Genomic DNA, 26,157 nt, shown 5'->3' with positions numbered 1-26,157 from the left:
CAGTCAGTCGCCTGAGGCGGGAATTGAACCCGGGTCTCCGGCGCTGTGAGGCAGCAGTGCTAACCACTGTGCCACCGTGCCGCCCACAAAAAGATGTTATCTTATCACTCTCCTCCACAGCCTCTCTCCCCTTGCCTGAGGCATGCTGTACCCTCGGGTTTAACTTGCCATCATTCCTGATGGAAGGGCTTTTGCCCGAAACGTCGATTTTCCTGCTCCTCGGATGCTGCCTGACCTGCTGTGCTTCTCCAGCACCACTCTGATCTTGACTCTAATCTCCAGCATCTGCAGTACCCACTTTCGACCAGTTGTCTTTGTCTACTGAGAAAGCAGTTCTATAAGTCTGGTAGGATCATGGTGATTTCACCTTTACTGTGTTTGGGAGGATAGTAGGCACCAATCCCAGTCCTCTGCCCTGATGCCAAGAGCCCTGGATACCAGCACCCCCTCAAGTCACTGTTCCATTATTTTGGATGTTGCAGCCAGATTTCATAGAATTCTGCCCCCAGCAGCACCTATCAAGGACTGGTAACCTCTGGGAGAATTGGGGAAGGTATTTGGGGAGAATAACAAAGCTCCTAATTTGCTCCTGGCTCACCTTTGGTGTGAGTGCACTGTTCCAGTGCCCAAATCAGTAGATAATGCCAGGGAGACAGGCATTGTGCTGTACATAGAGGCCAGGCACAGCCAAATGGTTGCATGAGCATAGTGTCAACTGGGAAGAATGCACATAAACCAATGGCAAACAAATCTGTGAGCATTACGGACATGGGGTTGAATAATGCTGGATGGGAAACATAATGGAGGGCTCAGAGGCTGGGATGACTTTCCAACAGGCATTTTAGTAGTTGTTCCAATGCACTTAGCTGCAGTGAGATCAGGGTGGCACAAATGGTTTTCTATCTGGGGTCTCAGTGAGTGGTGTCATGCTGTGAATCAATACTGCAAGTTGTCTCAGAACCCTGTCAAACTCACTCTTGAAATGTCAGTAGTAAATGGCAGGTAAAAACAATGACTGCAGATGCTGGAAACCAGATTCTGGATTAGTGGTGCTGGAAGAGCACAGCAGTTCAGGCAGCATCCGAGGAGCAGTAAAATCAACGTTTCTGGCAAAAGCCCTTCATCAGGAATAAAGGCAGAGAGCCTGAAGCGTGGAGAGATAAGCTAGAGGAGGGTGGGGGTGGGGAGAAAGTAGCATAGAGTACAATAGGTGAGTGGGGGAGGGGATGAAGGTGATAGGTCGGGGGGAGGGTGGAGTGGATAGGTGGAAAAGAAGATAGGCAGGTAGGACAAGTCATGGGGACAGTGCTGAGCTAGAAGTTTGGAACTAGAGTGAGGTGGGAGAAGGGGAAATGAGGAAACTGTTGAAGTCCACATTGATGCCCTGGGGTTGAAGTGTTCCGAGGCGGAAGATGAGGCGTTCTTCCTCCAGGCGTCTGGTGGTGAGGGAGCGGGGGTGAAGGAGGCCCAAATGTCATGGAGCACTGACAATTTCAGAGCTAGGGTCTGAGTGGAAGTAGCCTGCCATATGTCCTCACTCTTCATCTCCCTCGATGGTGTCTATTGAAGTATCATTAAAGAGTGATGCCTTAATGCACCATTAAGACAACGTGAGCAAACAGTTAATTCATTATTGACGTATGCCATTCCATCATACTGAGAATGTTGGAAAATGTTCAACAATTTTGACTGCCCTCTGGCTGCCAATTAGTAAAGCTCCAGTAGATATTTTATATGTGTGAAACTCAACAAATGTAGATTCCACGTGCCCTGAATGTTCTTATTTGTGCCAGAAAACTGTTGAATTTTAAGGCTTCATAAACCTTGTGGTCCTATGCAATGAACACATACTGTTCTATGGATTGTTTTTTTTACACGTAAACAATGGTTCCCTGAAGGCATAAATCTGATTAACAAGACCTCACACATCACAGCCAACTGTCTCAAATGTGTAAGGCTGTTTATTAGGATGATGCAGTCTGACACTTACTGGAGTACTGTCTGTATCTAACACAAGCTAGACAAGCCAAAGCTGTTCCAGGTTGAAGAATGGATCCTTTCTACCAACTCCTCCAGTCTACTCCCTCCCCATCCCAACCAAACCAAACCAACTACTGTTCTAATTTGAGTCTGCTGCATTGGGTAGCTTAACCGAGTACATCACCAGATAGTACTCATGTATTCCTGGCTGGTCAATCTGGAAGAAACATTCAGATGGTTAGTATGTTGGCTGTGTGAAATAGGGCAGCAGTGAAATTGTCAGAGCGGAAAACGGGAAGATGTGAAGCCATAAACTGAGAGGATTAAGAATTGAGATAGCGGTAGGTAAAAAGGTAAGAATCTGCAATGCTGTGCGGAAGAGAAAGGTGATAGGAACAGCAAGGGGTGCAATTAAGATGTCAGAGAAGTGTAAATTTTGCTTGTACTAAAAATGACAATATGCTGTGATTCATTTGCAAAGAGTGCCTGAGAACAACAACACTTCACACAGAGTACTTTTGCAATGTTGCCACGATAATTCTTTGGCACACAAGGCAACCTTTGTACATTGTCTAATCCCTGCACGCCGATTAGAACTCAGCTATTTCTTCCAGTCAGTATTTCACCAATCTTTAAGTTACACCTCTCTGCTTCTGCTGCCACCTCTTATAATGTATTAGGCAAGAACTTTCAAAATGTTCGCAGTAAAGGGACAGCTGGAAAATGAGAAATCTTCAGAAATGAGATTATGAGAGTCCAGAGGAAGTATATTCCTGTTAGGGTGAAAGGAAAGGCTGGTAGGTGTAGGGAATGCTGGATGACTAAAGAAATGAGGGTTCGGTTAAGAAAAAGAAGGAAACATTTGTCAGGTATAGACAGGATAGATCGAGTGAATCCTTAGAGTATAAAGGCAGTAGGAGTATACTTAAGAGGGAAATCAGGGGGACAAAAAGGAGACAGCTTTGGTAAATAGAGTTAAGGAGAATCCAAAGGGTTTTTACAAATACATTAAGGAAAAAAGGGTAACTAGGGAGAGAATAGGGCCTTCCTGAAGAAGGGCTTATGCCCAAAACGTCGATTCTCCTGTTCCTTGGATGTTGCCTGACCTGCTGCGCTGTTCCAGCAACACATTTTCAGCTCTGATCTCCAGCATCTGCAGACCTCACTTTCTCCCCTCAAAGATCAGCAAGGCGGCCTTTGTGTGGAGCCACAGAAAATGGGGGAGATACTAAACGTGTTTTTGCATCAATGTTTGCTGTGGAAAAGGACATGGAAGATAAAGACTTAGGGAAATAGATTGTGACATCTTGAAAAATGTCTATATTACAGAGGAGGAAGTGCGGGATATCTTGAAATGCATAAAAGTGGATAAATCCCCAGGACCTGATCAGGTGTGCCCTAGAACTCTTTGGAAAGCCAGGGAAGTGATTGCTGGGCATCTTTCTGAAATATTTGTATCATCGATAGTCACATGTGAGGTGCTGGAAGACTGGAGGTTGGCCATCCTGATGCCACTGTTTAAGAAGGGTAGTAAGGACAAGCCAGGGAACTATAGACCGGTGAGCCGGACGTCGGTGATGGACAAGTTGTTGGAGGGAATCCTAAGGGACAGGATGTACATGTATTTGGAAAGGCAAGGACTGAATAGGGATAGTGAAAATGGCTTTGTGTGGGAAATCATGTCTGACAAACTTGATTGTTTTTGAAGTAGTAACAAAGAGGATTGATGAGGGCAGAGTGGTAGATGTGATCTATATGGACTTCAGTAAGGTGTTTGACAAGGTTCCCCATGGGAGACTAGTTAGCAAAGTTAGATCTCATGGAATACAGGAAGATCTAGCCATTTGGATACGAACTGGCTCAAAGGTAGGAGACAGAAGGTGGTGGAAGGTTCTTTTTCAGACTGAAGGCCTGTGATCAGTGGAGTGCCACAAGGATTAGTGCTGGGTCCACTACGTTTCATTACTTATATAAATGATTTGGATGTGAGCATAAGAGGTATAGTTAGTAAATTTGCAGATGACACCAAAATTGGAAGTGTAGTGGACAGTGAAGAAGGTTACCTCAGATTACAATGGAATCTTAATCTGATGGGCCAATGGGCTGAAAAGTGTCAGATGGAGTTTAATTCAGATAAATGCAAGGTGCTGCATTATGGGAAAGCAAATCTTAGCAGGACATATACACTTAATGGTAAGGTCCTAGGGAGTGTTGCTGAACAAAGAGACATTGGAGTGCAGGTTCATAGCTGCTTGAAAGTGGAGTCACAGGTAGACAGGATAGTAAAGAAGGCATTTGGTATGCTTTCCTTTATTGGTCAGAGTATTGAGTACAGGCGTTGGGAGGTCATGTTGCAGCTGTACAGGACATTGGTTAGGCCACTGTTGGAATATTGCGTGCAGTTCTGGTCTCCTTCCTATCGGAAAGATGTTGTGAAACTTGAAAGGGTTCAGAAAAGATTTACAAGGACGCTGCCAGGGTTGGAGGATTTGAGCTATAGGGAGAGGCTGAACAGACTGGGGCTGTTTTCCCTGGAGCGTCAGAGGCTGAGGGGTGACCTTATAGAGGTTTACAAAATTATGAGGGGCATGGATAGGATGATTAGACAAAGTATTTTCCCTGGGGTGAGGGGGTCCAGAACTAGAGGGCATAGGTCTAGGGTGAGAGGGGAAGGATATGAAAGAGACCGAAGGAGCAACCTTTTCACGCAGAGGGTGGTACGTGTATTGAATGAGCTGCTAGAAAAAGTGGTGGAGATTAGTACAATTGCAAAGTTTAAAAGACATCTGGATGGGTATAGAATAGGAAGGGTTTGGAGGGATATGGACTGGATGCTGGCAGGTGGGACTAGATTGGGTTGGGCTATCTGGTCGGCATGGACGATTCGGATCGAAGGGTCTGTTTCCATGCTGTACATCTCCATGACTCTGACACTATGAAATAGTTCAATTGTAAAACTGCCGTGATCCACTGAAAGCCATTTCCCATTGAAAGAGGAGCAGATGCCAGTTCTCAACCATGTCCTGTTTACACAAGAAGTCTCCCCATCTGTAACCCCTTTTGGAAAAAAATATTTTTAAACAGAGAGCACATACTGCGATATTCAATAATACAGTAGCAAGCAAATTGAGAGGGTTTGATGCAATGATTGCAACTGTAAAGAACCTCAACTACTTCATGGGCCCTTGCTTCGATTTTTTTTGTGTCATTTCCAAGCAATATGTGCCTGGAATGCAAAGAGGGATGCTGAATGGAAGTGGTGCAAATAATTCCGTCGACATCTGCAATGTTAGCCTATATTGCAAGGTGGTGGAATAGGAGAATGATTTTATGAAGTATTAATTGTCCTGTGGCTCAGAAAAATATACTTCCAGATATTTTTAAACTACCACCATTTTACAAAGATGCTTTATTGCTTTGTAAAAAAAATGCACTATTGCTGACAGTGTTTAAAATAGCTGTGAAATTTTCAGGCAAATTACAAATACTGGGATTCCTTGCAGAAAAGCTACTTGCCATCACTATATGGTATTTGATGGTAATGTTGCTACATGTTGACAGTCTCATAAATCTCAAATTGACATCATCACCATGAGTTCAGCTGGTAACATTCAGTGTAGAGCACTGCAGACCTTTTCAAAAGTTAGATTCCCTACAGCATGGAAAGAGACCCTTCAGCCTAACAAGTCCACACCAAACCTCCAAAGAGTAACCCACCCAGATCCATTCCTCTACCCTACAACTACCCCTGACTAAGGCACCTAATGCTTGAGCAGTTTCGCACAACTAATTCACCTGATCTGCACAGCTTTGGATTGTGTGAGGAAACCCACACAGACACGTGGGAGAACGTGCAAACTCCACACAAATGGTCACCCGAGGCAGGAATCGAACCTGGCTCCCTGGTGCTATGAGTCACCATGCTGCTCTGCCATCCTTAACCACAGAGCACTGCCAGAATCGATTCCTCTACCTTAATGTCTGCAAAGTAGTTTTGTTTCTTGTAAACTTTGTTTTGCAATCCAAAGTGATCTAATTGTGCCTGTTCGCAAAATATTGATTACTTTACTTTTTATAACAGAACCAAACAGTTGGAAATAGGAACACAATTACTGCACTAGTGGTAGACTGAAGCAGCTCTGAGTGAAAGGGAAAAGAGTCTAATTTGTTGGGCCCTTTCTAGGTGTTAATGGAATAACAGGACATGCTACAGATGCACCTGGCTGCTCTGAGTTGGTTGTTGAAAGGCAAGGGAAGTACATTCTGTGATGTACAGGAAAGTTTTGCAAATTAACATAACCAGTTCGATTGTTTCAAAAGGGCAAATTTATCTCGGAAGGAGCATGGTGCAGATTCAGCAGAATGTTACCAAGTCATCCAAGTGTCGGATTGAGTAGAGATCATATAACTAAAGCAGTGTTGTCTGGAATGTAAATATTAGGATACCAGTGTATTCTGGAATGTAAATATTAGGATATTGTTTAATTGAGGCATTTAGGATTTTGAATGGAATTGCTGGTATAAATGGAGAGTATAATTTTCTGCTGGTGGGAGAGTCTAGTAATGTCAGATTATGCAGCTGGAGGGGCAAAGAGGGATGGAGAATGCAAGAGGAACAAGTAATTCAGAAAGCAAATGGAATGTTTGCCTTTGTTGCAGATAGTAGAATACAAATGTACGAAAGTCTTGATTTGACTTCAGATGGCAATAGTGAGACCATATATAAAGCACTCTGTTCAAGTTGCACTCCTTAGAAGATTCACTAAGCTGATTCTTTAAATGAAAGAGTTGGCTTATGAGGAAAAGTTGAGCACGTTGGGTCAATACCTCATTAGAGTATTGGCCCAGAATGAGAAGTGATCTTATTGAAATAATATCAGATTCTGAGGTAGTTTTAGTTAGATGCTAAGAGGACATTGCTGGTGTGAGGGATGAGAGTACCAGAGACACAATATTAGGTTTTCTAATTATGGTGGAATTTGTTTCTGTAGGTCAATAATCTTTGGAATTCTCTAACACTGAGAGCATTGAAGTTTGGGTCACAGAATGTAGTCGAGGCAGAGCCAGAAAGATCTTTGACAAGAGAATGAAGGGTTATGTGGGCTGGCAGAAAAATGGCGTTAAGGTTACAAGTATATCATCTATGCTCTTATTGAATCCAAGAACAGATTTGATGGACTGATTGGCCTACTCCTATTTCTTACAATAATAGGAGTGAAAGGTAGAGGGTTCTAGTCCTGATGCTCCAGCTTTCATGTGGAATGTTTGAAGGAACAGTTGGTTTTGCCTCACTTGTTCAGTTTGTACATTGTACATTAACACACCTCTGGCACATACAATCTTGACCCTGATTCAGAAGATCCAGCATTCCTTCTTTAGTGTTCAAATGCAAAGTGAAAAATAAGGAATCTTTTTGATGTACAATTATTGGATATTTTTCCATACAGACGATAAGCCTTTACCCCAGCCAACATGCCTTCCCCTACCACCTTCACCAACCCCCACCCCCAATCAGATCATCAGTCTGTGCTCACCTGTCCACTTGTACTGATATTTGTTGGTTTCAATATGTGAAGGATCCACAGAAGAACTGTTGGGAAAACAAAACTAGATATTGCCATCAAAAGGTGCAAGCTATCCCAAGTATTAATTAATCTCAGTATATCATATCCGATAATTGAGAGTTAGTTGAGTTTATTATGTTCATCTGAATTGCTAGTAATCTGATTTCAAATGTATCATAAGTAAAGGCAAAAACTGTAGAGTCCTACAGCACAGAGACAGGTCCTTTGACCCAACCTGGTCCATGCCAACTAAAATGTCCATCCATGCTAACCCCATTTTCCTGCACTTGGACCATATCCTTCTAAACCTTTCATATCCATGTATTTATCCAAATGCCTTTTAAATGTCGTTAGTGCATCCACCTTAACCTCTTCTGCTGGCAGCTCATTCCATATGCGTAACCACTCACTGAGGAAAAAAACATGTTGCCCCACAGGTTCCCTTTTATTCTTTCCCCTCTAACCTTAAACTGATGTCCTCGAGTCCTCGATTCCCCAACCATGGGGAAAAGACTGAGTGCACTCACTCTATCCATACCACACATGATCTTATACACTTCTACAAGATCCCCCTCTCAGTCTCCTACGCTTGAAAGAAAAAGAGTCTTAGCTTGTCCAACATTTTGCTGTAGCTCTGACCATTGAGTCCAGGCAACATCCTTGTAAATTTCTTCTGCACTCTTTCCAGTTTAATAACATCCTTCCTTTAGCAAGTTGACAAAAACTGAACTCAATATTCCAAGTGCAGCATCACCAATGTCCTGTACAACTGCAACATATCTTCCCAATCTCTATACTCAGTGCCCTGACTGATGAAGGCTACTGTGCCAAAAGCCTTCTTCACTTCCCTATCTACCTGTGACTCCACTTTCAGAGAATTGTGAACCTGAACTCTAAGGTCCCTCTGTTCAACTACACTCCTTAAAGCCCTACTATTCACCATGAAACTCCTACCTTAATTTAACTTTCCAAAAAGCAAGACCTTACACTTGTCTATATTAAACTCCATTTGCCATATCTCAACCAGTTTCCCAGCTGATCAAGGTCCTGCTGTAATTTCTGAAAACCTTCCTTACTGATAGCACATGGTTTAATGTTATCTGCAAACTTACTAATCATGCCTTGTACATTCCCATCCAAATCATTGATAAAGATAACAAACAGCAAAAGGCCCAACACTGACCCCTGAGGCACTCCACTCCACTCACAGGTCTCCAGTTTGATGAGCACCCTTCCACTATTACCTTCTGCTTCCTACCATCATACCAATTGTGTATCCAATTAACCAGCTGCCCCCCCCCCCATATTCCATGTGATCTAACATTCCAGAGTAGTCTACCAAATCGAAGGCCTTACTGAAATCCACAGAGACTATACCTACCATCCTGTCCTTGTCAGCCTTCCTGGTCACATCATCATAGAGCTCTAACAAATTTGTGTGGCATAGTCTCCCAAGCACACAGCCATGCTGACTACTCCTAATCAAACCCTATCTTTCCAAATGCATATATACCTTTGTAAGAAAATTGTTCAAGTGTTATGTTGAACTTTGGCTGAAGGTTTGGAGTCATAGAGTTATATAGCATGGAAACAGACCCTTCGGTCCAACTTATTGTTGCCAACTAGAATCCTAAATTGATCTTGCCCTATTTCCCAGCATTTGGTCCATTTCCCTCTAAACCCTTCCTATTCATGTACTCATCCAAATACCTTTTACATATTGTAATTGTACCTGCCTCCAAGTTGCAATTCATCAAGTATTAATTTTAGAGATTGTATTTCAAAACAATGGCATTTGAGACTTGGTTACTTTTGTGAAGGACCTTTCTTAAAAAAAAATTGGACAATCCTTCTGGAAGAGTAAACTAATCCAGTATTTGTCAGAAAGCAGGGAACCCCTAAAAAATTAATGAGAAAATGTTTATACTGTAGTGGTTTATGACAGTTAGAGTAAACATTTGCGTTTGTTGGCTTATTTTCCGTTCAGAATAATTAAAGATTATGTTCAGATAACCCAAAGATTGAATGTTTTTAGGTCAATTCCGGTGGCTCCTGACTTTGTTCAGAAGCAATATATTTCTTTCCTCGGAAAGAGTGTTTTTGCAATAATTAAGGGATAAAGTTATCTCAGTAGAAATGTTTAGTTTGTGCAACTTCCAGACCATGAGTGTTTGGTTCAAAATCTGCAGGCTCTTAAAATCCAAGAAAGTGTAAGCTCTTAGTTTTGTAAGTGTTTGTGTAAGAAAATTTCACAGTTCACAAGAAAGACCTGGGGAGAATCAATTCCATTGAGCTTAAAAATTTGATGTGCATGAGACATTTATCCAGGTTTGAATCTCAGTAATGTTTTTGGAAAGTAGTTTGAAAATGTTATTTGCTGTTTGTTTTTCTAAATTATCTTTTCTATCTACATGGCTTTTCTTCATTTTTGTTTTCAACTTTTGTGCAATAAAGTTTTTTTTTGTTAAAGAGACTTTGCATCTTCATACCTGTTTTAGTGACTGAACACTATATTAAGTAATTTTAAAAACAATGTGGTATATCAAACCAGATTGCATTCTAAGATCTGACTTATCAATGACTTGGGATTGTCACAAATGTGACTTTCGGTGTATGCCTGATTATTTTGGGGTCATAGTAGTTTTAAATCTGTGACATCAGAGACAAGGACGGCTAATTAAGTCATTTGTCAGTGGGGTCCAGTGCATCATTGCTTGCAGAACCTCCAACAGTTTAATAACTTGCAGTATCTGGTGTAGTATAGGAGGCTGGATGTAACGTTAGCCACCTTGGCTTTATGTCGGCAGCTGAATTGGATGCTGGGTCAGCCTGCACAACATTCCCATCTCATTATTGCTTCGTTTGTACAGCCTGCCAAAATCAGTATTTTTCTGGATAATCTCCAGGGCACTTGCCTGAAGCAAAATTGTTGGTATCTTTTTGCAAATGTTATTCTGAATGGATTCTGTGGATCCTGTATGTTCCTTACTGTACCTTAGAAATTTGCAATTATATCTATTTCCTGCTTGAAATTTTGATTCTTCTCCACCATTATCTTCAGCTATGTGTGCTTGACTCAAGTTGGTCGCAGTTTTATGTGGTGCAGGTAGGAGATAAGCTATCGATGGGATTTGAGGTCAATATACAGTATGCAGCCCAAGCCATTTAGAGCCAAATGAGGGAGGTACTTGGTTCTGATACTTCATAAAAGATCGAGGCAGCTCAAGAGAGCTTCCTCTCTGTCCAGAACCTGACATTAGTCATGTGTAATGGATCCTCCCCCAGGATGGGGTAGCCACAATTTTAGCTGTCTTGGAAAATGCCCCTCATCCCCTTCAGAGAAACATGGAGGTGCTTCCTGTATAGGCTACTGCTGTACACTCTCCCCTTCTGCACCTTTGTCTACCACTTGGATATGCTTGGAGCAATGCTTTACCCTCCAACAGTGGAGATCCTCAGTGGAAGACCCTCTACATAGAAGTCCTTTCCATAACCATCATGGATCTGGGGTGGGGGGGTGGGGGTGGGGGTGGGGAGTGCTGCCCGCAGCAATGTCATGCAATCATAGACAAAGTCAGTACTTTTATATTGAGTGTTTCTGTTTGCAGTCCCTCTTTAGGGTTTCGAAGGGGCTGCTGCTCAATTTCTGGTTGCACTTCAGCCCATACTGCTGATCCATGGGCACCCTGTACTGGGAGGGGCGAACGGGTCAGTGAGCCTGCTCCTGGGTTTGGCCAAAGTGACCGCTAACAAGTCCAGCTAATGGGCTGTGGAGGAAGTCATTGTACTTGATTGTCTGCCCCTCTTTAACAGTTATGTCTGCAGTCCATTGAGAGGGAGCATGCGGTGTTCACTGACATGATGGAGACCTTTAGAATGCAGGGGGTACCACACAGTGTGGGCTGCATCATCACAATGTTATTTTGATTTAGTTAGTCTCTGTTCACCTTAAATCCAGCAAAAAAAGGAAAAAACAAGATAAGATTTTGGGACTATGTTTGATACAAATGTTCACTTAAGAGCTGAACTCCAGTTAATTACTTGTATTCAAGGCTTCATTTATCTCCTTTAAATCCCTCTTTGCTGATGGCATTTTCCTAATGATGAGATCTGCATGTATTAAACCAGAACCATTACCTTGTTATGTTTTATCTAAGACTGAAATCCAAGCCATGAATGAATAAAACCACGCAAGATTTGTCTCTGCAGTTTGTCTCTACTAGCCAACACATTAGAGTAGATTGCAAAAGGAGAATGAGAAAAATGAAGACTGAACTCAAATGTAATCTGATGAGTCACTAGTGTATCACACATGCCACACAAACACCCCTTAACTAGCTTCAGCAATATAAGCAGACCATTAATAAATAAAGATGCAATTAAAGAATTGAGGTGAAAATGGATTGATGGAAAAGAGAGGTGGGACATCTTTATTGAAGAAAGGTGGGACATCTTTGAAGAAAGCTCAGGAGAAACTTGGTCTCCCATTGAGCCGCAAGAGCATATTTACAGATGTCACTAGTGAGCAACATATTTTGGTTAAACATTTCAGACAACAGCTTTCTGTAGTGAGTGCAATCAGCTTAAACAGAAGAGGCAACAATGTATTTGCCAACTCTAAGGATTAATCTGCATGTTTCATCACAAGATATCTGGCCTCCAACCTGTATTTTCAATTCATATTTAATATTTACTGAAAAAGCTTTCAAGGGAAAATAAAAATGAACAGGTGACTTAGAGTCATAGAGATGTATAGCACAGAAACAGACCCTTCGGTCCAATCCATCCATGCTGACCAGATATTCCAACCCAATCTAGTCCCAACTGCCAGCACCTGGCCCATATCCCTCCAAACCCTTCCTATTTATATACCCACCCATATGCTTTTAAATGTTGCAGTTGTACTAGCCTCCACCACTTCCCCTGGCAGCTCATTCCATGCATGTACCACTCTCTGCGTGAAATAGTTGCCCTTTAGATCTCTTTTATTTCTTTCCCCTCTCACTCTAAATCTATCCCCTCTAATTCTGGACTCCCCCACCTGTGGGAAGAGACTTTGTCTATTTACCCCTATCCATGCCCCTCATGATTTTATAAACCTTTATAAGGTCACCCCTCAGCCTCTGACGCTCCAGGGAAAACAGCCCCAGCCTATTCATCCTCGTCCTATAGCTCAAATTCTCCAACCCTAGCAACATCCTTGAAAATCTTTTCTGAACCCTTTCAAGTTTCACAACATCTTTTTGATAGGAAGAAGACCAGAATTGCACTCAATATTCCTTTAGACTTCTTTTGAGTTTTTTCCTTGGATTGCTCCCATTAGTGTTCTGATGATTGTTCTCCAGTTGCTGGAGGCTCCAGGTCAGTTCTGGAGAGTGAGCAACCCTAGACACAATACATCCATCATTTCAAAGGACAGGAAGCATTTCAATCAGTGCCATGTCGGTTCCAACGTAACATTCGAGTAATTGTGGACCTGATATTTGCCAAAGGCTAGCTGGAACCAACTAGCATCTCACATAAGTGGGATAGGCATCTAGTTAATTCTCAGAGGAGGTAAGTCTTCCAAATTCCCCACTCTCCAATCACCCTGGGCAGAGAGGATCTGGATAAATGTGAGGCATTGCATTTTAGTACAACCAACAGGGGTAGGACTTATACAAATAATGGTTGGGCCTTGGCTAGTATTGTAGAACAGGGGGACCTAATGGTTCAGGGACATGTTTGTGTCGCTTATAGACGAGGTGGCTCAGAAGTTATTTAGCATGCTTGCCTTCATTGCTTAGTCCTTCGTGTATAAGAGTTTTTCTCTGGACTGTAGGAGGTTGAGAGGTGACCCTTATGGAAGTTTATAAAATCATGAGGAGTATAGATAGGGTTAATGGTAATGTATTTTTTTTCCCCCTGGGATGGCAGATTTCAAGACCAGGGCATATATTTTTACTTATTTTTAAAAAAGACATGAGGGGCAAATTCTTTGCACAGAGGGTGGTTAGTGTGCAGAATGAACTTCCTGAGGAAGTGGTGGATGTGGGCACAATTACAATGTTTAAAAGACATTTGGATAAGTACATGAATAGGAAATGTTTGGGGGGGATGTGGGCCAGGAGCAGACAGGTGGGACTAGTTTATGCAGCATCTGAGGAGCAAGAGAATCAACATTTCGGGCAAGAGCCCTTCATCAGAAACGAAGGGCTCTTGCCCGAAATGTTGATTCTCCTGCTCCTCGGATGCTGCCTGACCTGCTGTGCTTTTGCAGCACCACACTCTCGACTCTGATCTCTAGCATTTGCAGTCCTCATTTTCTCCAGGGACTAGCTTATGTTTGGTATGAACTGGTTGGACCGAAGGGTCTGTTTCAGTGCTGTATGACTCATCAAAGGTAACAGCAGCATCGAGGGGTTGTCAAAGATACAGTCTTTTAGCCGTTTATTAAGTCAAGGTTCTATCTACCCTCTCAAGTGAATGTCAAAGATCTAACAACATTGTTGTGACAAAGAGCTTCTGATTCTAATTTTTATCCCTTAAATTGGCATCACTAAAGACAAATTATCTGCTCATTGTCACATTGTTGTTTAGGGAGTTAGTGCTGCTCAAATTGCCTACCACATTCCCTAAATTGCAGCAGTAAACTATGAAGTGCTTAATTGGCTATAAAATGATTTGGGACGTTCTGAGGCATTGAAAGGCCCTTAATAAAAACGTGTTCTTTCTGTCTCCTTGGTGCTTCCCTGTATCAGCACAGATAAGACCGGGAACTGGGTCATGAAAGGACGATGATCTGAAAATATGCTCCGTTTCTGTAGCACAGAGTGTGGAACTGCACTGTGCTGCGATTTCCTGGAGAAAGAGTGGGCTAAAAGGGCAATGGGGATGAAACCCATGGTAGAGAAACAAAGGAGCATAAAACACTGGCAGTTCAGGCCTGAGTCTCTCAGTGTCTGTGAGTCTCCCTATCTCCTGTGCTCCTCCAAACTGCTCAGGAATTGGGAAGGGCAGGGAAGCGGAGACTTTACCCACCTTTAGGGCTTGAGCTCTCCCATATCCTTACCTCAACCCCCACACTCCAGGCCTTGTTACCTCGTAGTCTGCCACTACATACAACCCATTGTCAGCCACTCACAATCCCCTTTAATAGCTATTCACCCTCTAGCCAGATGGTTATCAACTCCTTTGTCTGTCTAACTGTTCTTTCTCTTTGGGCTCCATCCTCACCTATCATTTATTCCTTACCCCCTTCCTCCACCCTACCTTCTGCATGTAAACCAACACTTTCCCAGCTACCATCAGTTCTGAGGAAGGATCATTGGACCTGAAACGTTAACTCTGATTTCTCTCCACAGATGCTGCCAGACCTGCTGAGCTTTTCCTGCAATTTCTGTTTTTGTTTCTGATTTACAGCATCTGCAGTTCTTTTTTTTATGTTTTTGTTTAATTTACCATGTTCATCAGGAAACTGACTAGATTGGAAACATTGCTGATTTTTCACGTCAAACTATAATTGACAGTAATATCTGACAGCGTACACGATTAGATTAGATTCCCTACAGTGTGGAAGCAGGCCCTTCGGCCCAACAAGTCCACACCGACCCTCCGAAGAGCAACCCACCCAGACCCATTCCCCTACATTCACCCCTAACTAATGCACCTAACACGACGGGCAATTTAGCATGGTCGATGCACCCTAACCTGTACATCTTTGGACTGTGGGAGGAAACCGGAACACCCGGAGGAAACCCACGCAGACATGGGAGGAATGTGAAAACTGCGCACAGACAGTCGCCCAAGGCTGGAATCAAACCTGGGTCCCTGGCGCTGTGAGGCAGTAGTGCTAACCACTGAGCCACCGTGCCGCCCCTTTCCAGGGTAATTTCTGTTTTTGTTTCTGATTTACAGCATCTGCAGTTCTTTTGTTTTTTAATTTTTTTTGTTTAATTTACCATGTTCATCAGGAAACTGACTAGATTGGAAACTTTGCTGATTTTTCATGTCAAACTATAATGGACAGTAATATCTGACAGCGTGCATGTTCTATGTAATTCTGTACGTTTCTTACTTAGAGATGTAAGGCCATCTTTCCACTGAAATATGACCTTCACAATTGTCTCTGTCCTACTCCGAGCTGAGTCAAAACAGACCAGAAAAGACACACCCTTTGCTAGTTTACTACACGGTGATCAGGACAGAGCGGGTGGAGGAGCAGACTTGGTCTGGATGCCTCGTGGTTGGGATAGAGCAGTAATGAGCTGGGTCCCCTGCTTCTCTTGAGTATCTGCTGCTTTTGGGGAACTTTAGGTGAGGATGGAGACTAGGTCATGGCTTCAGTGCTCTCATGGTTGACTCCATGTCAATGCTTGTGGACTCTGTGTGTGGTAAAAGGTGTGCATAGAGCCAAGGGTTCAGCTAGGGCTTGAAGTCAGCAGCTAACATATGCCACCTTATTCAGCACAGAGTAAACATAAGGTTGTTAAGTTGGCCCTTGACAAGATAGCCTAAAATCCAAAAATGGAGGGATTTTTGCATTGGCAACGGCAGATAGCAAAGCTGAGCAAATTCTAGTGCTGAAAGCCACAGCATAATGTGCTGCTCTGTGTGGTGGTTGGAAAATATAAACAGCAATTCCTTGGCCAGTCCTAGACGAGGCCAGTGCCAATATATCAACACACAAGGCAGAGGAGAAAAAGAAAAGTAAATTGCTGAAACAGTTTGAGATTTTTAAAGCCTAGCACAGTTTTGTGTATTTATAAAGTAAATGTGATCGATGTCATGGAGAGAATTTAATATTTTCCAAATTGCTGAAGTTATTCATTTCGACATCTAGTCTCATCTGGAGACTTCAGGGACTTGTGGTATAAGTTTGAAGTCCCAGTCATTAATGCTTATGAAAAGTAGCAGTGGTCCTAGTCCTGAATTGGAGGCAATCTAATATATCTCGCTCCAGTACAAAATAAGCAAGCATTCACCACAATAATCTGTTTTTGATGCCTTAGCCAGTTTTATACAAGTGCTGCTGCCACCTCTTGAATTCTATGTGCATCTACTTTATTAACTCACCATATTTGTTATACTCCTGTCAAGCTTTGAAAGTCCAAATATGTGATAAGTTGCTAGTTATCCAGTTGCCAAAGCAAGAGTCAGTCTGTCTTCCAACACCTACCTATTTGCATTTCATGTTTCATGTTTCTGCTCCCTAACCAACACCCCCTTACCAAGAAGAATCAGCCTCTTTTTTTTTACCCCTTACACAAAGACCAAATTATAAACACTGCCCATCGAAGGCAGTGTAATGATAACAAAAACCAAAATGGGTGGAAACTAGGAAGGGAACTAAATCAAAATAGCTAATGCACTCCAACCCCATGCACTGCTTAAACCTTTCAAAAGGTTTTGAGGGTGCTGCATGCTCCCTCTCCAAAGATGCCCAGGCATGAACATATCCCTGTGGAGCTACAGGTAATCAGGCTTGAAGGTCCCCTTTGTGGACTGCTGGTTGGACTTGTTGATGGTGAATTTAGCCAAGAGAATGTCCTCCAACTTGCCTCTGTACTAAGTGAGAGACAGTCCTTACATACGTGAGCAGTTTGCCTTGAACAGTTTGCTTTCCTTTATTAGTTTGTGCAGTTAAGTTTCTCCTGGATTATAGTTCCTTAATGATTCTGCACCATTATGTTAAAGTTAACTGTCTTGTGTTTACTAGATTTACTCATTTCACCTTTTTTCAACAAAGGCAATCCACTGACATCATCCCATTTAATAGAAAATTGGAAAATCGTGGCTGACATTTCTGAAATTTCAACTCTTACCTCTCTCAGGCAACTAAAGATGCATCCTGTCTCTATTTGGTGACTTGTTCACTTGAAGACGTGTCCGTCTTCCTCATCACTTTCTCATTTTAGTCAATATCCTAACAATCACTTTATTTATTATATGGCAAATCTCCATTTTGCTTTCTAATCAACCTCACTGTTTACAACCTTTCTTAGATAAGGAGACCACTACTATACACAGTTCTCCAAATGTGGTCTCACCAATGTCCTCATAAACTGAGGCATAACCTCCTTACAATGAACCAGAGAATTCTATTAGCTTTCCTCAATACCTGCCTTACTTAAAACGTTTTTTATGATTATTGCACAAGGACACTCAGATTATTTATCATTCTCGGAGCTCTGCAAATTCTCACCATTCAAAAAATAAGCTTTTTTTATTCTTCCTGCCAAAAATGGGCAATTTCACATTTTCTCGTGTTATGTATTTGCCAAATCTTTACCCTCTCACTTAACCTATCTATATCCCTGTAGCCTTCCTTATGTCAGTCTAATTTGTCCAGTCAATACGTACATTAAAATCACCAAGGTCAACTGCAGTGCCCTTCTTCCAGGTGTCCATTATTTTCTGATTTCTACTTTGCCCTATTGTGAGGCAGCTCTCCAGACAGTTCCCACCTATGACTTCTTTCCCTTGCTATTTCTTCTTTGCACCCAAACTGATTCCTGAACACAATCAATTGCATTTATATCTGTATTCACTACTGCACTGATACCTTTCTCTATTCGCAAAGCTAACCCACCTCCTTTTTGCCTATTCTTCCAGAACGTCAGATGTCGTTGTATCTTGAGTTCCTAATCCTGGTCACCCTGCAACCACATCTCTGCAATAGCTATCAAGTTATATTCATTCATTTATGTTTATGCCGTCAATGTATCGATTTTGTGACAGGTGAAGCGTACATTCTGATAAAGAACCTTAAGCTTTGACTTTGTACCATTATTGCATAGCTTTTGTTTTATTTAATGCTGCACCTATACATTTTCTGTCTTTTCCTGTCACACTCTGATTATTGTTCTCCACTACACCTCATCTCTACCCTCCATTTTATTGTTTTTTGATCTTTTTAAACTTGCCTTCAATGGCGCTCCCACCCCTCCCCTCCCCATTTATTAATTCAAAGCATATCGTAAGATCATTTGTATGTTCACATCTACTACACTATCCTAAACAAAAGCAACTCAAACCTAATATAATTCATTCTTTTCCTCTAACTTCTATGATTCTCCCTAAACCTACACTATTTGTAACTCTGTCTCTCCCAGTGTCTCTCTCTAGTTGCTATAATTTAGTATGTCATCTTCGTGCCCAACTCTTGCCGTATTAGTCAAAACCCTTCCCCACAACATCTGTTAACCTTGCCCTGGGGATATTGCTCTCCCAGCTCTGATCAGATGCATCTCCTATGTTTTGAACAAGTCTTTTTCTGCTGAGGAACTGGTCTCAATGGAATCTACAGCCTTTCCTTGAGCACCATGTCTCTAGTCATACAGTTATCGGCCTTATCTTCCTATTTACATTAGCACTAAGTGGCCCTGGAAGTAATCCAAAAGTTGCTAACTTCAAATTCTTGGATTGTATCAAAGACCCCTGGTAAAATTGAAGACAGTTGGTAAAAGGGGATAGTTCTCCACAGATTGGACTCCCATCTAGCACAAAGGATGGTTGTTGTGGATATTAGAGGCTAATCATCTCAGTTCCAGGATATCACTGCAAATGTTTCTCAGGTCAGGTGTTTTCTAGCAAACCTGTTCAATGGATGTCATTACACACCTTTGGAGCAAATGGGATTTGAACCTGGGCCTCCTGGTTTAGATGTAGAGACACTACAAGAGCGCCTCAAGAGCCCTACTTTCTCAGGTTAGTTTTCAAGGACCAATTCTCTTTCGCTGCTTCATTAATGATCTTCCCTTCAGCATAAGATCAGTTGTGGAGATATTTACGTTTAATTGCACAATGTTCAGCACCATTCTTGACTCCTCAGATTGTGAAACAGCCCATGTCCATACATAGCAAGGCCTGGACAATATTCAGGCTTAGACTGATAAGTTGCAATTAACTTTTGCACAAGACAGCAGGCAATGACCACCTCCAACAGCAGAGAACCTAACTATCTCTCCCTAACATTCAAACAACAGTACTGTTGCAGCATATCCCTCATCAACATCTTGGGGATTGCTATTCACCAGGAATCTAACGGGACCAACCATTCTGAGGCTACAACATCTGGTCAGAAACTGAGCATTCTAATGGCAAGTAATTCACCTCTTGGCTTGCCTACCATCCACCTCTTACAGCTAAAAGGTCAAGGGCAACTGGGTAGGTCATTCAGCCCCTCATAACTGCACTAACATATGATAAGATGATGGTTGAGTTGATTAGAACCTCAACTCCATTTTTCTGTCTACTCTCACTACTCCCCTCAGAATAGCACTTGACCTCTTTGTTAATCAAAAATGATACATAATTAAAGCCACAGAACCAATTATTTCCTGAAAGCTTCACCTATTTTTTTGTACTGTGTTCGAAGGATCAAAGACGTAACTTCAATATGTTGGAGGAACTGAGCACATTTGTTACTAGAGGTTGATGATGGTTACTGTCATGCATGCCAAACAGTCAAACAGCATTTTGCACTGAAATTAGAGGAAAGATTTTGTCTTGTGTTCCATGCTACAGCACAGTGTCCATGGATTGACCACTGGGTTGACCTTATTGAGGTTTATAAGATCATTAGGGGCATGGACAAAGTGAACGACAAGGGCCTTTTCCTGAGCGTGAGGGAGTTTAAAACTATACGGGGCATATTTGTAAGGCGAGAGGAGAAAGATTTAAGATGGACATCGGGGCAACCATTTCACAGAGTGGTTCATGTGTGGAGTGAACTGCCAGAGGAAGTGGTGATGCAGGGTATTGTTACAACATTTAAAAAACATTTGGATAATTTCACGAATAGAAAAGGTTTGGAGGGATATGGGCCAAAAGTAGGCAGTTTGGCTAGTTTAGTTTGGGAACATGTTTGGAATGGGCTGGCAAACTCATGACTTGCAAATTAATTCATTAAAAGAGACCGGTGCCATTCTATGTAAAAAATGTGGGCTGGGATTTGTTAACAGTTCTATTTTTAAAACTGCCAGATGATAATTTATCAGCTGTTAGTCATGTGGTTGTGTTATAAGCAGTCATAATATACCATTATTAAAGGTTGTGAAAGGCCCAAGTGATATCAGTAACAATTCAATCACATCCTGTTTATTAAGAAACCTTATGGAAGACTAACTATTTAGGACACTAGAAAGTTGAAAAGGCAAAAGAGGAGGAAAGTGAACTGGCATCTTGATAGATAACAGGGATATCTGGTCAGCATGGATGGGTTGGACCGAAGGGTCTGTTTCAATGCTGTACATCTCTATGACTCTATTATAGGATATTGTCCATGAGGATGCCTTCATTGTCTGACAGGAACTGGTAATTCATCTTTTTCCAGGTTATTCAACAGCTTTCATGCTTTCTTCATGTCTTCAAGTGTTAGAGACAGAAGTTTAGTTGCAAAAATAAAATCGAAACTAAGCAGGGTAGTGTTTTCACTCAGGAAATTGAAACCAATATGCTTTTGAAATTGTATTGTGTCGGTTGGGCTTCAAGTTTCTCCCCAACTTCCTAAAAACATCACCACAGATGTTTAGTTCTTGCATGAACCAGTGCTATCTAGCAGCTCATACTTTTTTGATTTTCTATTATCAAGTGTTCTTGATGTTTTAAGAGTGGTAACCAATTGCAGTTATATTCATACGACTAAAAATGGATTTATCACCAAAATGCAACATTGTTAATGAATGTGTTTCACCTTCCGTGTGTGAATAACATGATTGAACATAATTGCCTGAATGACTTGCTGTTTTAATTGGGAAACGCTTGCTCATTTCTTAGTAACTTGTATATTTTTGATAAGAAAGAAAGCTTTAAAAATTGTCTCTTTCGGCCCTGTGTGCCCAAGAGAGCAGACCCAATCTGAACAGCTTACCTAAATGGAGCAACTGCAGAACCTTGCATTTTCAAGCTGAACTCATGGCATGCCTTGTGACAAATCAAAGAAACGTAAGATGTGTAACTCTCAATGCAACAGTTTTGTACATAAGACACAGGAACAGAAATTAGGCCATTCAGCCCATCGAGTCTGCTCTGCCATTCAATCATGGCTGATAGGTTTTTCAACTCCATTCTCCCGCTTTCTCTCCATAACCTTTGATCCCCTTAGCAATCAAGAACCTATCTATCTCTGTTTTAAATATACTCCATGACCTGGCCTCCACAGCCTTCTGTGGCAATGAATTCCACAGATTCACCACTCTCTGGCTGAAGAAGTTTCTCGTTATCTCAGTTCTAAAGAGTTTTCCCTTTAGTCTAAGGCTGTGCCCTTGGATTCTTGTCTCTCCTGCCAATCTTCCCAATGTCCGCTCTGTTCGGGCCAATCAGTGTTCTGTAAGTTTCAATCAAATCCCCCCTCATACTTCTAAAATCCATTAAGTATAGCCCCAGAGTCATCAAACATACCTCAAATGTTACATCTTTCATTCTTGGGACATTCTTGTGAGCTTCCTCTGGACCTGTTCCAGGGCCAGTACATCCTTCCTGAGATATGGGGTCCAAAATTGCTCACAATATATAAACTCACATGTTTTAAATTCCCAAATCTTTTGCACTGCCATGGCCAATTTCTCCTCGAATTATACTGGGATAACCGACAGGTATAACATGATGTCTCATTGTGCAGAGCAGTTTAGCAGTCTGAGGTTGGACAGAATGTGATGACGCCATTGAATCACTTCCACAGTATCACTTTCTGAATGAGCTTCCCCTCGACTGATCTCAAGCCCAAAGTCTCCAGAGCCATAAAACAACTATTTGTAGGTACTCTCTGGGAGCTGACGATCTTCAGCTGAAGAATTCATGTATTTTCCCATTGTTTGACTAATTTGTTGAATCTGGAGCCAGGGCTTTGTATCCTGAGATAAAAAGATGCTTCCATATTCACCTATGCCAATGGAAGAGAGGCAAGTCCATATGCACCAATCATGATACTTCACTTTTCTTTCCACACCAGGAAGAAAATCTTAACAAGTCTTTATTGTCAACATGATTGTCACTTGTCTTACAGAATTACAGTGTTGGAGTCAGCATGATCTTTGCACTATGTCAAGCTCAAGAAAAATCCCATAACTCCACATGTAGGTATCGAGTATAACAAGAACCTCCCCACGATCAGAGGATTAGATAGGGTAGACATTGAAAGTCTTTTTCCTAGGATGATTACTTCAGCATGTAAGAGGGGGCATAACTACAAATTGAAGGGAGATAGATTTAAGACAGATGTCAGAGGCAGGTTCTTTACGCAAAGAGTGGTAAGGGCGTGGAATGCACTACCTGCCAATGTAGTTAACTCAGCCACATTAGGGAGATTTCAACAATCCTGAGATAAGCACGGATGATTTTGGGATAGTGTAGGGAGACGAGCTGAGAATAGTTCACAGGTTGGCGCAACATCGAGGGCTGAAAGGCCTGTTCTGCGCTGTATTGATCTTTGTGTCTTTCATTGACTTTAACAAGGCCTTCAGCACAGTAAACCATGAAGGCCTATGTAAGGTGCTGGACAAATATGGCTGCCCTAGCAAGGCCTAGCCATAAGGCTGAAGGTCTTGTCTGACAGGGTATTAGAATCCTTTGAGGTACTGAGCAACTTATGCAAGGGAGAGCCAGCGGACGTGATCTATTTGGATTTCCAGAAAGCTTTTGATAAGGTGTCACACAGGAGGCTGCTAAATAAGATTAGAGCCTGATGCTAAGGGCAAGGTACTGGCAAAGATAGAGGATTGGCTGACTGGCAAAAGACCGAGAGTGGGGATAAAAGAGTCATTTTCTGGATGGCACCGGGTGACTTGTGGAGTTCCACAGGGGTCAGTGTTAGGACCACAACTATTCATGTTGTTAAGTAGATTAGATTCCCTACAGTGTGGAAACAGACCCTTCGGCCCAACAAGTCCACACCGACCCTCTGAAGAGCAACCCCCCCCCCCCCCCCCCATTTATTGCTGACTAGTCCACACTACAGGCAATTTAACATAGCCAATTCACCTAACCTGCACATCTTTGTACAGTGGGAGGAAACCCGCGCAGACACAGGGAGAATGTGCAAATTCCACACAGACAGTTGCCCAAGGCGGAAATTGAACCCGGGCCTCTGGCGCTGTGAGGCAGCAGTGCTAACCACTGAGCCATCGTGCCGCCCATAATGTTATACATTAACAATGTGGACAAAGGAACTGAGGGTATTGTTGCTAAGTTTGCAGATGAGACAAGGATAGGTGGAGGGGCAGATAGTGTTAAGAAGTGGGGAGGCAACAGAAGGACCAGCACAGGTCAGGAGAGTGAGGTGAACAACACATCCTGAGGATGGGAGGGCTTGGGAGTGTGGTGGGAAAAGGGGGCAGATGGGGAGAAAGGGAATTAGTATATTCTGAAGTTGTGACCAGTGCTAAAAGAAATGAGTCTTGTGTTTGTTTCACAAGCCTATCTGGGGAAATTGGGAGAAAATGAGGACTGCAGATGCTAGAGATCAGAGTCAAGAGTGTGGTGCTGGAAAAGCACAGCAGGTCAGGCAGCATCCAAGGAGCAGGAGAATCTGACATTTCTGGCATCAGCCCTTCATCAGGAAAGATGTCTGGGGAAATTGTATAACATTTAAATGCTGCAGCGCAGAAAGCATTCTACATGTGACCTAACACTGCTGGTACACAACCAGAGAGATGGTATGCAGCTGTTTCCAAACAAACAAAGGTTCTGAATAACCAATAAAACAGAGGAATCTAGACAAAGCAACTCTTTTCCCAGGTGGTCCACTGTGGATGGCATTCAGATTTTCAAAGGCATCATATTGCATGAGAACTGAGGATTGATTCATTTCCCTGTTCTATCTGGAGATGTTCTTCATGAAATGCATTTAGTTGGCCTCAGGTAGATTGGCTGTGGTTATTACAAAGAGAGTGGAGAGTGTACTGTCTCATTTGTTCCATTATTCCATGAGTTGCAACATAAAATAAGTATGTGCTGTGTTACTGCATACTTTTTCTGTATTAAACTCAGAATGTACAAATCCATCAACTAGGATTCTTTAATGAACATGATCATTTGTAAAGCATTCATTTATTGTCAATGAAAATACAGGACTGGTTAACACACAGTTTGGAATATGAAAGTGTAAGTGTTTACCCCTTTCTGAAAAAAAACTTAGGCAAAGGGAATAAACGATTTATTTTCTTCACTCATGGGATGTGGGCGTCACTGGCTGACCAGCATTAATTGACCTTCTCTAGTTTTCCTTGAGAAAGTAGTGCTGAGCTGCCTTCTTGGATCATTACAGTCTACCTGCTGTGGGTGGACCCACAAAGCAATTAGAGAGGGAATTCCAGGATTTTGACCCAGTGACAGTGAAAGAACGGTGATATGTTTCCAAATCAGGATGGTGAGTAGCGTGGAGGGGAACTTGCAGGTGTTGATGTTCCCAAGTACCTGCTGCCTTTGTCCTTCTAGTTAAAATGGTTGTGGGTTTGGAAGATGTTCTTCTGCAGTGCAATTTGTGCATAGTACGCACTACTGCTACTGAGCCTCGGTGATGGAGGGAGTGGATGTTTGTGGATGTGGTGTCAATCAAGCAGGCTATATTATCCTGGATGGTGTCAAATTTCTTGAGTGTTGTCAGAGCTGCACCCATCCAATCAAGTGGGGAGTATTCCATCACACTCCTGACTTAATGCCTCGTAGATGGTGGACAGGCTTCACAGAGTCTAATTCTAGATCGAATTATACAATGAATGGAAAAGTTGATGGGCAGAGAGATCTGGGAGTGCCAGTCCATTGTACCCTGAAGGTTGCTGCACAGGTGGATAGAGTGGTCAAGAAGGCATATAGTATGTTTGCCTTCATTGGACGGGGTATTGAGTATAAGACCTGGCAAGTCATGTTAAAATTGTACAAGACCTTGGTTCGGCCGAATTTATAATACTGTGTACAGTTCTGGTCGCCACATTATCAAAAGGATGTGGACGTTTTGGAGAGGGTGCAGAGAAAGTTTACGAGGATGTTACCTGGTATGGAAGGAAAAAACTATGAAGAGACGTTGAGTAGGTTAGGTTTATTTTCAAGAGGAAAAAGGAGATTGAGGGGGGACCTGATTGAGGTTTACAAACTCATGAAGGGTATAGGCAGGGTGGATAGAGACAAACTTTTTCCCAGGGTGAAGGATTCAATAACGAGAGATCATGCTTTCAAGGTGAGAGGTGGAAAGTTTAAGGGGGATACATGTGGCAAGTACTTCACATAGAGGGTGGTGGGCGTTTGGAACACATTGCCAGCAGAGGTGACAGAGGAAGGCACGGTAGATTCATTTAAGATGCATCTGGACAGGTGCATTAGTAATTGGGGAGCAGAGGGATACAGATGCTTAGGAATTGACCGACAGGTTTAGACAGTACATTTGGATCGGCTCAGGCTTGGAGGGCTGAAGGGCCTTTTCCTGGGCTGTAAATTTTCTTTGTTCTTTGAGTCAGGAGGTGAGCTACTTGTCATCGCCTCTGACTTGCTGTTGTAGCATTTTATTTATGTAATGAATCCAGTTGAGTTTCTAGTCAGTGGTGACCTCCAGGATGTTGGTAATGGGTGATTTAGTGATGGTAGCACCAATGAATGTCAAGGGTTCCTGGTTAGATTATCTCTTCATTGGAGATGGTCA

The 26,157-nt window shown here is 42.3% G+C and overlaps 1 protein-coding gene and 1 long non-coding RNA gene across 3 annotated transcripts in view; one reads left to right on the top strand and one right to left on the bottom strand.

The window, feature by feature from the left end:
- Positions 1-26,157, bottom strand: part of LOC148149187 (uncharacterized) — a 304,419-nt gene that overhangs the window by 144,775 nt on the left and 133,487 nt on the right. The gene's annotated exons all lie outside the window — the stretch shown is intronic.
- qsox1 (quiescin Q6 sulfhydryl oxidase 1) overlaps positions 1-26,157 on the top strand; it is a 123,393-nt gene that overhangs the window by 765 nt on the left and 96,471 nt on the right. The window lies entirely within an intron of this gene.

Source organism: Chiloscyllium plagiosum, unplaced genomic scaffold, assembly GCF_037043375.1.
Source record: "Chiloscyllium plagiosum isolate Xiang-an unplaced genomic scaffold, Cpla_swu_hap1 HiC_scaffold_9, whole genome shotgun sequence".
In the NCBI taxonomy this organism is placed as follows: domain Eukaryota; kingdom Metazoa; phylum Chordata; class Chondrichthyes; order Orectolobiformes; family Hemiscylliidae; genus Chiloscyllium; species Chiloscyllium plagiosum.
This window is presented reverse-complemented; position numbering and strand designations above follow the sequence as displayed.